We start from the raw sequence: 14,555 nt of genomic DNA on the forward strand, positions 1-14,555 counted from the left end.
AAATCAATAAGCTGATTCTACATGAAAAATCAAAGGATTCAATGTATCCAAAACAATATTGAAAGAACAAAGTTGAAGGATTCACTCTAGATGATTTTATTATTTAGTATAAAATTACCATAATTAAGATAGGATAGTATCAATGAAATAATAGACAAATAGATAAATGGAATAGAATATAAATCCCAGAAATAGACCTGCACTTGTACAGTCAGTTGATTTTTGACAAAGACTCCAAGATAATTAAGTGGAGAAGAAATAATCTTGCCTGAAATGGTTGTAGGACAAGGGATGTCCACATGATATCTTACACTAATGTCTTGCATTGTACAAAAACAGGGTAAGTTTAATATAAAGAATTATTGATGCTAACAGGAGGTTAAAATAACAATGGTTTCGCTTGGAAGAAATAAAATCTCCAAAGAACAGAGGCATAGCAGAAATAAGCAGCAGCCACTACCCTCAAGGCTAAGACAGAGGGTCCCAGAAGAGGCCCCTGTCCCCAGGGCTGAGAGCTAGACTTTGTCGGACAGGGCATGCCTGTGGCTTTCTGGATAGCAGAGACGTCAATGAGGTGCTGAAATCTGTCTCTAGAACTTATGCATTGGAGGGCATCTCACTTGAGGCACTCTCCTATACAGCTGCCCGGGGTGCGCCAGGGGACAATGTTGGCTGCTGGGAGTTCTGATCGATGAGCACTGTAGGGGCCAGCACTGAGCAGCCTGTCGAGCAGACACTGTAGAACCAGAAAGCAAAAGCCTTTTCCTCCTGCAACGTCTCAATTTCAGGCTAGGAAATTTTGTTACAGTCTAGTTACATGCTTGGTACAAACTGCCAAAATATTTTTCAAAGTGGTTGCAGTATCGTATTACCCCACAAACATATATGAGAATTCCAGTTGTGCTACATCCTCTCCAACATTTGGTATTTTGAGTCTTTAAAAAATAACAGTATAAGCACCAAATTGGGCATGGTGGTGTGTGCCTATAGTCCCAGTACTTCGGAGGCTGAGGTGGGAGGATTTGCTTGAGAGAAAAAGTTTGAGTCCAGCCTGGGCAATATAAGGAGACCTTGTGTCTAAAAACAACAACTCAAAACAAAAGTTAAAATTTACCTTTACCCTTTCTGGGGAGGTCTGTGGTAGTATCTCATTTTGATTTTAATTTAGATATCTCTGATAAAAAAATGATGTTGGCTACATTTCCATATTTTTGTTTGATATTTGGATGTTTTCTATGAAGTACCTTTTCAACTCTTTGGAAGATTAGAAAAATGAGTTTTCTTTTTTAAATTAATTTTAGGAGTTATTAATATATTCAGGATAAAATTTCTTGTAAGGTATATATGTTAACATTGTTTTCTTATGGGAAATTTCCACCAATTACAGTTTAGAAAAGGATATGCTGAGAAATAGAATCAGTGACTAATGCACTTTAATATCTTAAACCATAATAGCTAATTTGACAGGAAGTAGGAAGAAATAGACTTTGGCCAGCTGCTACTGTCTAACCTTATCTTGATATAAGGAAAACTGATTAGATGTTTTTTTTCTTTTCCCATCAAGATGAAAACTACATACTTCAGCCTCCCTTTTTATTAGCTGTGATCATATGACTGAGTTTCTAACTTAAAAAGCCTGGGTAAAAATTATACATCCAACTTACAAGTTTAGCCTATTGAAACCTCTTGCATGATACTCTGCTTTCCTTCCCAGTCCCTCCAATTTACTTACCAAGTGGAGAGAACTCTTAGTCTCTAGAGGATGTTGAAACCACAAATTGAGGATGCCTGGGTCACTGAATGACTGTGTGGAGCCAAACTTCCCTGGGTCACTGAATGACTGTGTGGAGCCAAACTTCCCTCCTCACTTCCTTCCCCACTTAACTGTCAAATGGACTTGTGAATGAGATTCTAATGTGTTAATCATTCTGGTATTTTGAGTTTATCTCTTGTAGCAGCTGATATTACTCTAATATACTTTGCTATTTAAATCTGCACTTCTATATAAATTCCTTCCTGTGAAAATTCTACTTTCCAAAGCAATGGGAGTCATTTTATCTCTTCATTTCCAAGCCATAGCTATCATCAGCACCTCTACAGTTATCCTGAGACTATATTTTTAATCAGAGAAATCAATTGGGGGACGAGAAGGGTAAATACAAAAATGAATGATGGATTGAATCTATCCACACTACCTCATTGTAGGCACCAATGCCATCTACTAAAGCAGAGGGAAATAAAGGGGTGAAACCCACCTGTACATATGTCTGAGTTGCACCTGCAAAGGAAGCTCACCTTCAGGTGGGAGAATTGTATAGGTACTGTGGCAAAACAGCTATTTCGAACACTTTTACTTGAGAACATTACTAGCCAGGCTGGCAAATACTGCATCTGCTAAAAGAACATCTTACCCAGTGGCTTCCTGTGGCAGAGAAAATTCCAACTATAGAATTAAAATTGGTGGGTATCTGCCTTCAGGTAGAGCCTATAATCAACTCAAGATCTGCACCAGAAGACGTAGAAGCCTTAGGAAAATTGTTCTAAGAAAGAAACCATAGGGAAAAAAAAGTCAACTATTGATATATTAAACAAATAGCTCAAAATGTGTATCAAACAAAACCATACTCTGAGTTATAAAACAAGTATTTGAATTTCAGTTTCTAGTTTGGCACGTAAGGAGGCCGAAAGTTGTCACTCCATCCTATCAAGTGAAAAGCTGAATGGACTGACAATCAATAACTCTTTTTAGATTCATCAGTGAATTGAGGTCACAGGGCAAAACACTGACCAAAATTGGAGGTACAGATAGACAGATACAGAGAATTGCAACTGATTAGAGTGGATACCCCTGAGCAGAAACCTCCATGGGAACCAGTATGAGGATAGGAAAACCTGAGCTGTAATTGACAGAAAGCTAGGAAATCAGTGTGGACAAGTACAAGGGTTGGAACTCCAGGGGGGCCCAGTCTTAGGGTACACAACCATACTTTTGGTCTAACCTTCCAAGTACTGACAGTGAAGATCAGAGAAAAATTCCCTAGTGCTTCCATCAGGAAGAGGGGATAAGTAACCATACCGAAATACATCACAGCATCATGTTCTTAACAAGGCCTTCCCTCAAGAGAAACTGTTTTGTCAGAGACTAACCTTTTCAGGTTTTATTAGAGCCCAGCAGACATGGAAGAAAGGAAGCACCACATTCAAGCCTCCTCTAGCCATCCTGCCCGACCTAAGACTGGGGAAGGGAACTGAGAAGCACTTGTGATGTTCACAGTCTAGGGGCACGGATTTAAAGACCTGAGACCTAATTATAGGACTACAAAATGCTTCCCCTGCCCCAACTCCTTTCACAACATAACTACTTATCACAGTTTCTTTCATCCACTACATCAGCGGTCCCCAGCCTTTTTTGGCACAAGAGACTGGTTTCATGAGAGAAATGTTTCCATAGACCAGTGCGTGGGTATGGTTTTAGGATGATTCAAGTGCATTATGTTTATTGCACACTTTAATTCTGTTATTATTACATTGTAACGTATAATGAAATTATTATGCAACTCACCATAATGTAGAACCAGTGGGAGCCCTGAGCTTGTTTTCCTGCAACTGAATGGTCCCAATGGGGTGATGGGAGACAATAACAGATCATCAGGCATTAGATTCTTATAGGGATCATGCAACCTAGATCTCTCATATGTGCAGTTCACAACAGGGTTCACGGTCCTATGAGAATTTAACATTGCTGCTGATCTGACGGGAGGCGGAGCTCAGGTGGTAATGCGACCAATGAAGAGTGGCTCTAAATACAGATGAAGCTTCACTTGCTCCCCACCGCTCACCTCCTGCTCTGCAGTCTGGTTCGTAATGGGCCACCGACCAGTACAGGTTGGGGACCCCTGCACCACATTATTCCTGGTTTTCAGCAAAAAATTACAAGGCATCCTAAAAGGCAAAACACACAGTTTGAGGAGACATAGCGAACATCAGACCCAGAGTCAAATATGGCAGGGATGGGAAATTATCAGACCAAAAATTTAAAATAACTGTGATTAATATGCTAAGAGCTCTAATGAAAAAAGTAGAACATGTGCATAGTATAAACAGAGATGGAAATTCTATGAAAGAATAAAAAAGAGAAGCTAGAAAGTAAAAACAGCGTAACAGAAATGAAGACTGCTTTTGATAGGCTCATTAGGAGACTGCACACAGCTGAGAAAAGAATGTCTGAGCTGAAGAATTTGTTAATAGAAACTTCCAAAATTGGGAAGAGAAGAAAAAAGTCTGAAAATAAAAAAGTTGGAATTCTCAATCTCTCTTTGTATAGTTTTCCTTTTCCTCACTTTTCTTTATTTCTTATTTCTTTTTACTTTACTCATTTTCTCACTTTTTTTCATTTGTTCGTATTGCTAATTAGCATTGTTAGCAGTAAATTCAACATGCTGCAGGGCCATCTTTGTTGAGGAGGAGATCCGTATTGACAACTACCAACTTCTCAAGACCATTGCCAAGGGTACCTGCACCAAGGCGAAGTTGGCCTAGCACATCCTGACTGGAACAGAGATGGCTGTGAATGTTATTAACTAGACTCAATAGAACTCCAGCCTCCAGAAACTGTCCTGTGAAGGCCGTATCATGAAGGTCTTGAATCTTCCAACGTTGTGAAATTATTTGATTGAGATCAATGAAACACTTTACCTGGATCATGGAGGAGGCTAGTGAGAGAGAGAGAGAGGTGTTTGCATACCTAGGGCTCATGGCTGCCTAAAAGAACAAAAGGCCTGAATCAAGTTCCACCAGACAGTGTGGGCTGCTATGTGATGGTATTGCCTCCAGAAAGTATTGCCAATAAGGACCTGAAGGCAGAATAGCTGCTTTTGAATGCCGACGTGAACATCAAGATTGCAGGCTTGGGCTTCTTTGGCAACAAGCTGGCTGGGTACCTTCTGTGGCAGTGCCCCTCATGCTGCCCCAGACCTCTTCTAGGGCCAAAGTATGATGGCCCCAGAGGGGAGGTGTGAAGCCTAGTGGCATCCTCTATATCTAGTCATCACGCACCAGCCTTTTGAAGGACAGAACTCCAAGGAGCAGCAGGAGTAGTGGGAACTGAGGGGAACATTTGATATTCCTTTTACCTCTCCTTGGGTTATGAAATCCTGTTCAAGAGAATCCTCATCCTCAATCAAGCAAGGGAGGATCTTTAGAGAAATTCACAAGGAATCCACGGATGAATGTGGGCCACGAGGAGGAGCTAAAGCTTTGCGTTGAGTCACTTCCTGACCACAGAGACCCTAGGAAGGCAGAATTGATGGTGTCCATGGGTTGTGCATAGGAAGAGATCCAGGACTAGTTGCAGGGCCAGAAGTACAATGAAATTCTGGCCACCAATCCGCTCTGGAACTGTAAGAGATCTGAGCTAGAAGGCTACACCATTCCCCTGAAGCTCCCACCTTCAGCTGATCCCACCACCAGCTGCCTTCCTTCCCATCCATGAGGTACAGCACATAGTCTCTACCAACCCAAAGCAGCAGAGGTTCAGCAAGGTTGCCATTCCCACCTTTAATTCCTACTCTGAAAATAGATAATGGACACAGGAATCAGAAGTCTGAGGAGGGCCAGGAGCCAGAGCAGAAGCCAGCAGCACAGCTAACAAGGCTGCCAGTCCCCTATCCAGCTTGGAGAGAGGATCACCCACCCCTGCACAGCCCCACAGTGGGGCCCTAGGGCCTGTCCCTCCACCTGCACTCCTGGAGCAGTGGTGGAGCCCCAGATGAAACCAACTTTTCCCAGGGTGTCTCCTCCAAAGGAAACCAAGGCATTCTGGACAGCTAGGACAGGTACAGGACCAGCAGCATTTGCCCTGAAGTGGGACCCCAGTCTCTCCCTCTGCAAACACCCAGGGCTGGCAAGGGGCCACAGGAAGATTCCTCACCTTCCTCTGCAGAGGCCTATGTCCCTGGTCAGCCAGAAAGGACTAGCATGAGGCTGAAAGTAGAGCAGAGACAGTGAAACCTCAGATGGTGGGCAGCAAGGCAGTAATGAACATAGGAAAGCATGAGGGGAGGTCAAGCCAACTCCTTGCACTTTACATGGAGCAGGGAGGTCCTGAACTCCAGAGAGCCCAAAATGGTGCAGGAGATGGGCTGGTGCTGGATGCAAATGGTTGCAGGTGGGAGCAAGCAGGAAGCACGTGTTGCTGTGCACAGCCTGCTTGGTCCAGAGGACACCCTGCACCAGACAACGCATGTATACAAACTGCCAGGCTTTTCCCAGTAGGATCAGACTAGGAGGAAATCCCATACCTCCAAGACTTTTGCAAGCATTGTCCCTAAGGTAGGTGCTGAGCTGAAAGCCTGGCCAGGAGCCAGCTTTGGGACAGTTATGGAGGGAAGATTCTCTACTCCAGCTAGGGGAACTTCAGAGACTGGACTGCTTCCCCTGGGGCTCTTCTCCCTTCCCCTGCTCCTTTCTGTCTTCTCTTCTGTATTTACTGGGGAGTTAGATGGTTCTATAGAAATAAACATAATTGGTAAATAGAAATATATGCTAATTTATTAGGTTTAAATATAATAGTTTTAAAAAGTCCTTGCTATAGTGCCGCAGCAGTTTCTGTAACTTTATAAGAGAAATACCCTAAGTCTTTAACAATTCTTTATTTTTATTTTTATTGCATTTTAGATTTTGGGGTACATGTGGAGAACATGCAAGATAGTTGCATAGGTACACACGTGGCAGTGTGTTTTGCTGCCTTCCTCCCCTTCACCCACATTTGACATTTCTCCCCATGCTATCCCTCCCCAGCTCCATCCCCCGGCTGTCCCTCTCCTATTCCCACCAATGGATCCCAGTGTGTAGTACTCCCTTCCCTGTGTCCATGTGTTCTCATTGTTCATCACCCGCCTATGAGTGAGAATATGCGGTATTTCATTTTGTGTTCTCGTGTCAGTTTGCTGAGAATGATGTTCTCCAGATTCACCCATGTCCCTACAAAGGACACGAACTCATTGTTTTTGATGGCTGCATAATATTCCATGGTGTAAAGTCCTAAAACATTTTCCTTCAAGGGAAATCAAAGCCAGGGGAGAGCATCCTGAGAGTAGATAACTGTCAATGGCTGTAAAGGAGCCTTCTCTGGAGCTATGGCGATGACTCTCCTTGCTGGGAAACAAGACCTGGGCGCCATACCTGTATGGTAAATACTGCTGTGAGACATCCACTCCGATAAGCCTTAAGCAATTCTGTTGTATTCTCTCTCATGTCCTGTGGGTGTCTGGGCTTAGTTAGGTGATTTTTCTGCTCCTTGTGGTCTCTGCTGGGCTTACTTCTGTGAGGACATCCAGCTGGGGGTACACTAGGCTGCAAGATCCCAGAGGATTCTCTCACACTCTGAGGTCTTGGTGATGATTGAAGGGTGGGGTACCTCAGTTCTTGTTCTGTGGCCTCTCAGTCACAACAGGAGAATCAGTACTTTCCTACAGTGTGAGAGCTGGGTTCCAGCAGGAAACATTTCAGGAGGAATAGACGAGTGCTTGTCAACCTTCTGCTTGCCTCATTCTCATAAATCAATGGCCAACCCCACAGTCAATGTAGCTCACACAGGGAAGAGAGTGCAGGGAGGCTGGACTCACTGGGCACCCATGTACAGTCCACCACACACTGGTATGCAGCAGAGCACTGGTCTTCTTTAGAGTAGAGGAAGAAAATGCTCCTGGTGGTGGGATTCCCAGCTGAGTGTACACAGGAGCAAAAGAGAAAGAAGAATTCCATGCCTGTGTGTGGTGGCTGAAGGTTTGTCTGTTCACTACCACTGTTCATGGTGCCTGTCTGTGGTCATTCTGTGCCATCCTCTGCCACGACTTCCAATGAACCAGGATCTGATTTAGAATGTGCAAGCGGACTGCCAATGCCTGGAGATTCATCAGTTTGGGAACACAAGGAGCATTCTTTGGAAGAGGGCGATAACTCTCTCTTGAGGTAACACCAACAGGAGATGCTACTTTACCACACTTAGGTTCAGGACAGCATCCAGCACCAAAATCTCAGTGGGTAAATAGGGGGGTTACTTTATAAAGATTGAGGGATTGGGCATTGGGGCATCATTTCCTATTCACCTTTCAAATCTCATCCTAACCCTCATTTCCAAAGTGGTTATACAATCGTCTGAGAGTTTCAGTTCATCCTTCTCGTCGCAAATACTTGGTATATAGTCAGTCCCTTTAAAGTTAGCCATCTCGTGGTGGTCCTTTTCTCTCAAATGCAGAGTGGCTTAGCTTCCTCCTGGCTTCATGTCTTCAGGAGGGGATCAGAGGCTTAGAGTTACATGGAACCCATACCATCTTATGCCTGTTGTCCCAGTGAAATCATTAATAGGGCCTCTCTGACCCTCCAGAGTGTCGTAGTCTGGATAATAAAAGATATAATTCCTCCACTTCTAGCCCTGTTGGCCAAATCCCCAGGCTGTCCTTGCAACTCACAATGGCCCATCAAGAGTTCTGTTTAAAGAAGACTTTCTCTGAAAGGGGTATTTTTGCTTTTCTTAAACATTTTTTTCCCCTTATCACAACAGGATTACAGGAGGAAAGGACTGACATCATGTAGCCTAGTGCCACCCTAGGGACCATTCTTGCTGTCAGGTGGAAATAGCTTGGCTAACCATGAAATCTACAAAGAGAAATGTAGAACTGGGAGACAGGAGTCAGCCCATGTCCTGATGACATCATTTGACCTTGGCATCTCTGTACTTTCCACCGTTTTGCTGTGAACCTAAAACTGTTCTAAAAAATAAACTCTATTAAAAACAAGCAAACAATCATTTGCACACACGTGATGAGCGTGAGATTGTTGATATGGCGGGCTCATAGAAAATCTATCCTGTTGAACCTTAAGTATTTTATATGTCTTTGGAAATGGCATCAGTGAAAATAACCACAATCAAATCCAGGCTAGTGTGGAAGTCCTGTCTCAATTCTGGTTGAATGAGATGTGAATTGGCTTTATATTGAGTAATTTGCACTTTCTTCCATTTACTTATTAACTCTGTCTGCATGGTCACGATTGGATCCACAGTTAGCTGCAGAGAAACTCTTAGTCTTCCACTATTCAACGTTTTGAGCTTTGCTTTTGTTTTGGTTAATATTAAAGTTATCATACTAACATAAATGGTCTCTTTTTTCTCTTAGTAACTTAAAAATATTAAAATATTTACTTCATCGGAAATTGATATTGATATTTTTAAAAGTCAATACGAACAAATTGTTTATACAAGCATATACAGTTTTCATTTTCTCTTTGACCCAGTAGTTAAGTAGAAGGCCATTGTAAAATTTCTAACTGGTGCAATTCTTTATCTAAACATTTTATTTTATTTTACTGAAGGCAGAGATTCTGTTTTTATTTCCCAAATAAATTGAGATTTAATTTGTGGCTTAATATAAGATTATTTTCTAAAAGCTACTTATAAACACTGCAAACAAAATAATTTCTGTTCGTAAGTTAAAAGTTAAAAATGTGTATTTTATTTTATTATTTATTTATTGATTCGAGGCACAATTTCACTCTGTTGCTTTGACTAGAGTGCAATGGCATGATCTCTGCAACCTCTGCCTCTTGAGTTCAAGCGATTCTCATGCCTCAGCCTCCTGAGTGGCTGGGATTACAGGCACCTGGCACCATGCCTGACAATTTTTTTTTTTTGGACTGTTAGTAGAAATGGGGTTTCCCCACGTTGGCCGGACTAGTCTCGAACTCCTGACCTCAAGTGATGTGTCTGCCTCGGCCTCCCAAAGTACTGAGATTACATGCATGAGCCACCACACCCAGCCAAAAGTGTGTATTTTAAATAATTGTTATTCATTACATTAGGAACTGATCATATCCCAAAAGACAATCCTGAATGCCATGACCCTCAATATTGATGTTTCAAAAGATCAAAAATCCCTGTGGTCTATATCTCAAAAAAAATCACAGTCTCAAAACATCAAAATTCTGGAAATATAACTACGAAAAAAAAATTAAAAACTCTTTAAAGATATCTGTTTAGATTTTAAAAGGGGATTTTTTTTGAGAAACATATAAAAACACAAATGGCCACTTCACAGGCCACTTTGCACAATAATATAGGCAATAATAACATATTTTCTCAAGCATAAACATTCTGGTATACTAACAATCACACAGATAAAACAGGTATGAGTGAATGAACTCTATTCATAATAAAGAAATAGGTCAAAGAGTGAAGTGTATAAATTCCTATCACTGTGGTTTGTAATTGTGTGCATCCAGATTTATAATTCAGTAGTTTGAAATACTGTGACAAACAACCCAAATCTTTAGACAAAATTGAACAAAAACCTTGATAGGTCACCACCATACCAGTTGCTCAAATACCTGAGATCTCTAGAAATTCCATGTTTCACAACTGCAGATGTACTAAAAGGACATCTCTTCATTTATTGAGAAAGTTTCCACATTTTTACATATACACACAACACTTACACACAAAGCCAATGTTGTGATAACGTGCTTTCATAGAGTCACATTTGCATAAAACCGATTAAAACTCTCTCAAAGTCTTTACACAATTGATACCTCAAGTATTGGAAAAGATGAGATGAAATATAAAGCATAGCAAATTGCTAAATAAAATGCTGACAGTTTAGTGAAAAAAAGAACTAAATCGAAAATCCTGCATATAAAAAAGTGTATTAAAGGGATAGATTATGGGCATAGAGATAGTTCATAAGAACTATCTTTTTCATAAGAACTGTCTTCTTCATAAGAACTATCTTTCTTCATAAGAAAGTCATGAGACTTTCACTATCATTAACTTTATTTTGAAGTTAAGTGTATTTTGAAGTCTAGTATCGTGATGAATAGGGGCATTTTTTTTCTTATGGGACATGACTCTCCTGGGAGAATATGTTCACATTCATTTTCTATGTGGTGCTGCTCCTTTTTGAAATTGTCCTGTGATTCGACACACACCATCATGAGCATTGTCTAGTACATTTTCCCATTTTGTATGCCCTGCTTCGGTGTTGTCTTGGGTATGTGGGAATCCATTCTTCAGGGGAGGTAACGGGACTTCAAGAGAGAAGGTCTAAGTGGAAGGGATCAGCAGAGAGCTAGGAGGCAAAGAGAAGGGTATAAGAACCCATCTGGGCCGGGCGCGGTGGCTCAAGCCTGTAATCCCAGCACTTTGGGAGGCCGAGGCGGGTGGATCGTGAGGTCAAGAGATCGAGACTATCTTGGTCAACATGGTGAAAACCCGTCTCTATTAAAAGTACAAAAAATTAGCTGGGCATGGTGGCACGTGCCTGTAATCCCAGCTACTCGGGAGGCTGAGGCAGGAGAATTGCCTGAACCCAGGAGGCGGAGGTTGCGGTGAGCCGAGATCGTGCCATTGCACTCCAGCCTGGGTAACAAGAGCGAAACTCTGTCTCAAAAAAAAAAAAAAAAAAGAACCCATCTGGGGATGCATGGCCCATGCCAGGGAACTCACTTCTATGAGACCTGTTGGAAGCACCCACATGTCACCTCTTAGAGAGAAGAGCCATTTGAAACATGTCCAGAAGCAACACCCGTGAATCCATTCCGTCTGCATACAGTCATCTGTAGCCCACAGATTTGGTGTAAACAGTACAGGTGATAGTATGGCAACAATGTTGTGCATCTTCTTATCTTACCATGCACGGAATAGTTTTTGAATCACTCAGTAACTTCACTGGCTTTTTCAGGTAAATATAGCTTTAATTCATTAAAAGCTCCTGGAATGTCATCAGTTGGAGTGAATGCAATGCAGGCAAATGACACATTTTTAAATTAAAGTTTTTGTCGTTGCCATATGGCATGGCCAATCTACTCATTTAAATATTCTGCCAAATGCGTTGGAGTAAATGGAAAAGCCAACTTTATTGGCAACACCTTGACATTTACTTTTAGAGGCCTTGATCACACCTAATTCCAAAACTGTAATTATGGTTTGGGGATTCCATTGAAATCCACTTTCTTCTGCATAAAGACACTAACAAGGTGATAGTTCCGCCCAACATAACTACATTATGATTCTGGAAATTTTAGCCGTTAGGGTTTTTAGACCTTAGGGATTTTGATCTTTCAGGATTTCAACATTCTGGATTGTGTCTTTTAGGATTATGATCCAAACCCATTATGTTAATAAAATTTGTTATAATATTTAAAAATATTTGCCTACTTCTTTGACAAAGGCTGAGAGATGCATTTATTTGTTTTGTTCTACAACTGTGCTTTTGTCATTTTTTATTTCCATTTTTAATTTTAATACTTTAATATAAGATTATTTGTCACATAAACCTTTATGATAAATATACTGTACTTTGGCCAACGTAAAATGAACGACCCCTATGTCTCATTACTACCTATTTCATAAATTATACATTGTCTGGAATTATTTTCTCGACCTCAGATTTTTATCTTACAATTTGTCTTGTATAAGTGGTTGACTCTATTTTTTGGCTTATTTTGTTTATTTGTAGGTAGAGAGTTGGGTTTTATTTTCTCTCTCTGTAGATTCACCCAAGGGCCTTTGTCTTTTAGTGGAGAACGTAGACCAGTTATGTTTAGTGACGTATTGAGTGAGTTTGGTCTGATTTCTGTTTTTTCTTGCTATTTATATTTAGGTTTCCTTGTTTTGTGTTTTGCTAAATGAACTATATTTTATTTGCATTTATGTCCTTAAGTGTTTTGGAGCATATATATATATATATATGGTAGACAACTCTTGGGATACCTTCTCAGGCCATGCTGCTTTGCCTAAGAATGCTCCTCACACCTGTCTGGGTGAGCCATTGGCAGCCATATTTGTATAATACAACCTATAACACTGTCCCTGGTTGAGTGAAACTGGGTAGACATCTGACTCTGACTAGCTGATCAGAATTTCTCTCTCAGATATTTGGACCTTATAACTGCTGCTCAGTTTGAGGTTCTCTCAAGAAATAAGAAAATTTGTACATAGGAGCTGTGTTTGCATCTTCACACCATTCATAGTGGAACCTGAGGAGAAAGAAAAGAATAAAGCTGAGATGTAAATATATTCAAAAGTATCTCCAGAAGCAAGAAAGAGAGAGTATGGGTGGGGGTGGGGCCAGCAGGCAAGTGAGAATGGTAAAGAGAGGGAGAAGGAGAAGGGGAGAGACCTGCCTGAGCTCCTAGCTTGCCCATGGTTCTCATTTCTAAATCAACACTCCATGGGTTCTGCTAAGTTTCCTGTCCTTAGATGCCACGAGCAATTCCAGTCATATTCCCGTGGCCCCAACCTGGTGTTGGCTTCTAGACATGTTTCAAGTGGCTTTTTTCTCTGAGAGGTGACATGTGGGTGCTTCCAAGAGATCTCATAGAAATGAGTTCCCTAGATGGGGCATACATCCCCAAATGGCTTCCTATACCCTTGTCTTTGCCTCCTGGTTCTCTGCTGATATTACCCACTCAGACTTTCTCTGTTGATGTCCCATTACCTCCCTTGATGACCCACTTGTGTCCTTTAAGAGGATGCCAAGCTGGCTCTTTCCTTCACACATGCCTGGCACACGTCTGGTCCATAGGAAACGTGCGTTTTACTCTATGTAGGCAGGAGTTTAGTTATTTACCAACCATAGCCCTCTATTGCCCAAGACTGATGGAGGAGGCCCTGATCTCTTTCCATAGGTTTTCTTTCAGGTTCTCTCACTAGGCTTGAGGTTAGGGGAAGCATCTTGTTCCATGGGAAGAGCATAAATCACAGCACCCCTGACAAGTCTCTGTATAGTAATACTCTCTAGAATTTCCAACCTCAGACTTTTATAAGCATCAGGAGGGTGTTGAGTGAAGGGTCACAAAGTTAGCTATTGGCCACCTCCTTGCAAGCCCTTTGGTGATGCTTAGAAGATTAGTGCTTTACTTTGGAATGGGTAAGTAGAAGGCACCTATTTTTCTGGGGCTACAGACTAACTGGTCAGATTTCCATTTCTACAAATATACATATATGTGGAATGTTTTCTAATTCTTAGCACTCACACAGGCTACGGGGCCATTATTTCTCCAAAATACACTTAATAAATAAGTTCAGTTGGAAATGTTTCACAACTTATAATAAGTTGAGTAAAGAATGATTTAGTTTTTGATTGTTTATCCCCTTATTTGGCTTAATATTTCTTTTACAATTAAAATAAATAATAATAGCAACATCTTCTACTTGCTTATTCTGTAGCATTTACAACATGATTTCCGAAAAATATTTTTATTTAATCTTTAGGTTCCACATCATCCTACAGAGAATAAATCTGGCACAGAGAGACATTAATCTACATTTATTAACTTGAAGTCCAGTGTCCCTTATTTTATATTGCTACTACAGCTTAAATAAATACGTAAATACAAGTTAAGTTAACAACCACCACCACCACCACCATGGCAATGGGACCCTGCCTTTGGGAGGCTGAGGTGGGCAGATCACTTGAGGTCAAGAGTTTGAGACCAGCCTGGTCAACATGGTGAAACGCCATTGTATTAGTCTGTTTCACAGGACTGATAAAGACATATCC

Source organism: Callithrix jacchus, chromosome 11, assembly GCF_049354715.1.
Source record: "Callithrix jacchus isolate 240 chromosome 11, calJac240_pri, whole genome shotgun sequence".
Taxonomy (NCBI): domain Eukaryota; kingdom Metazoa; phylum Chordata; class Mammalia; order Primates; family Cebidae; genus Callithrix; species Callithrix jacchus.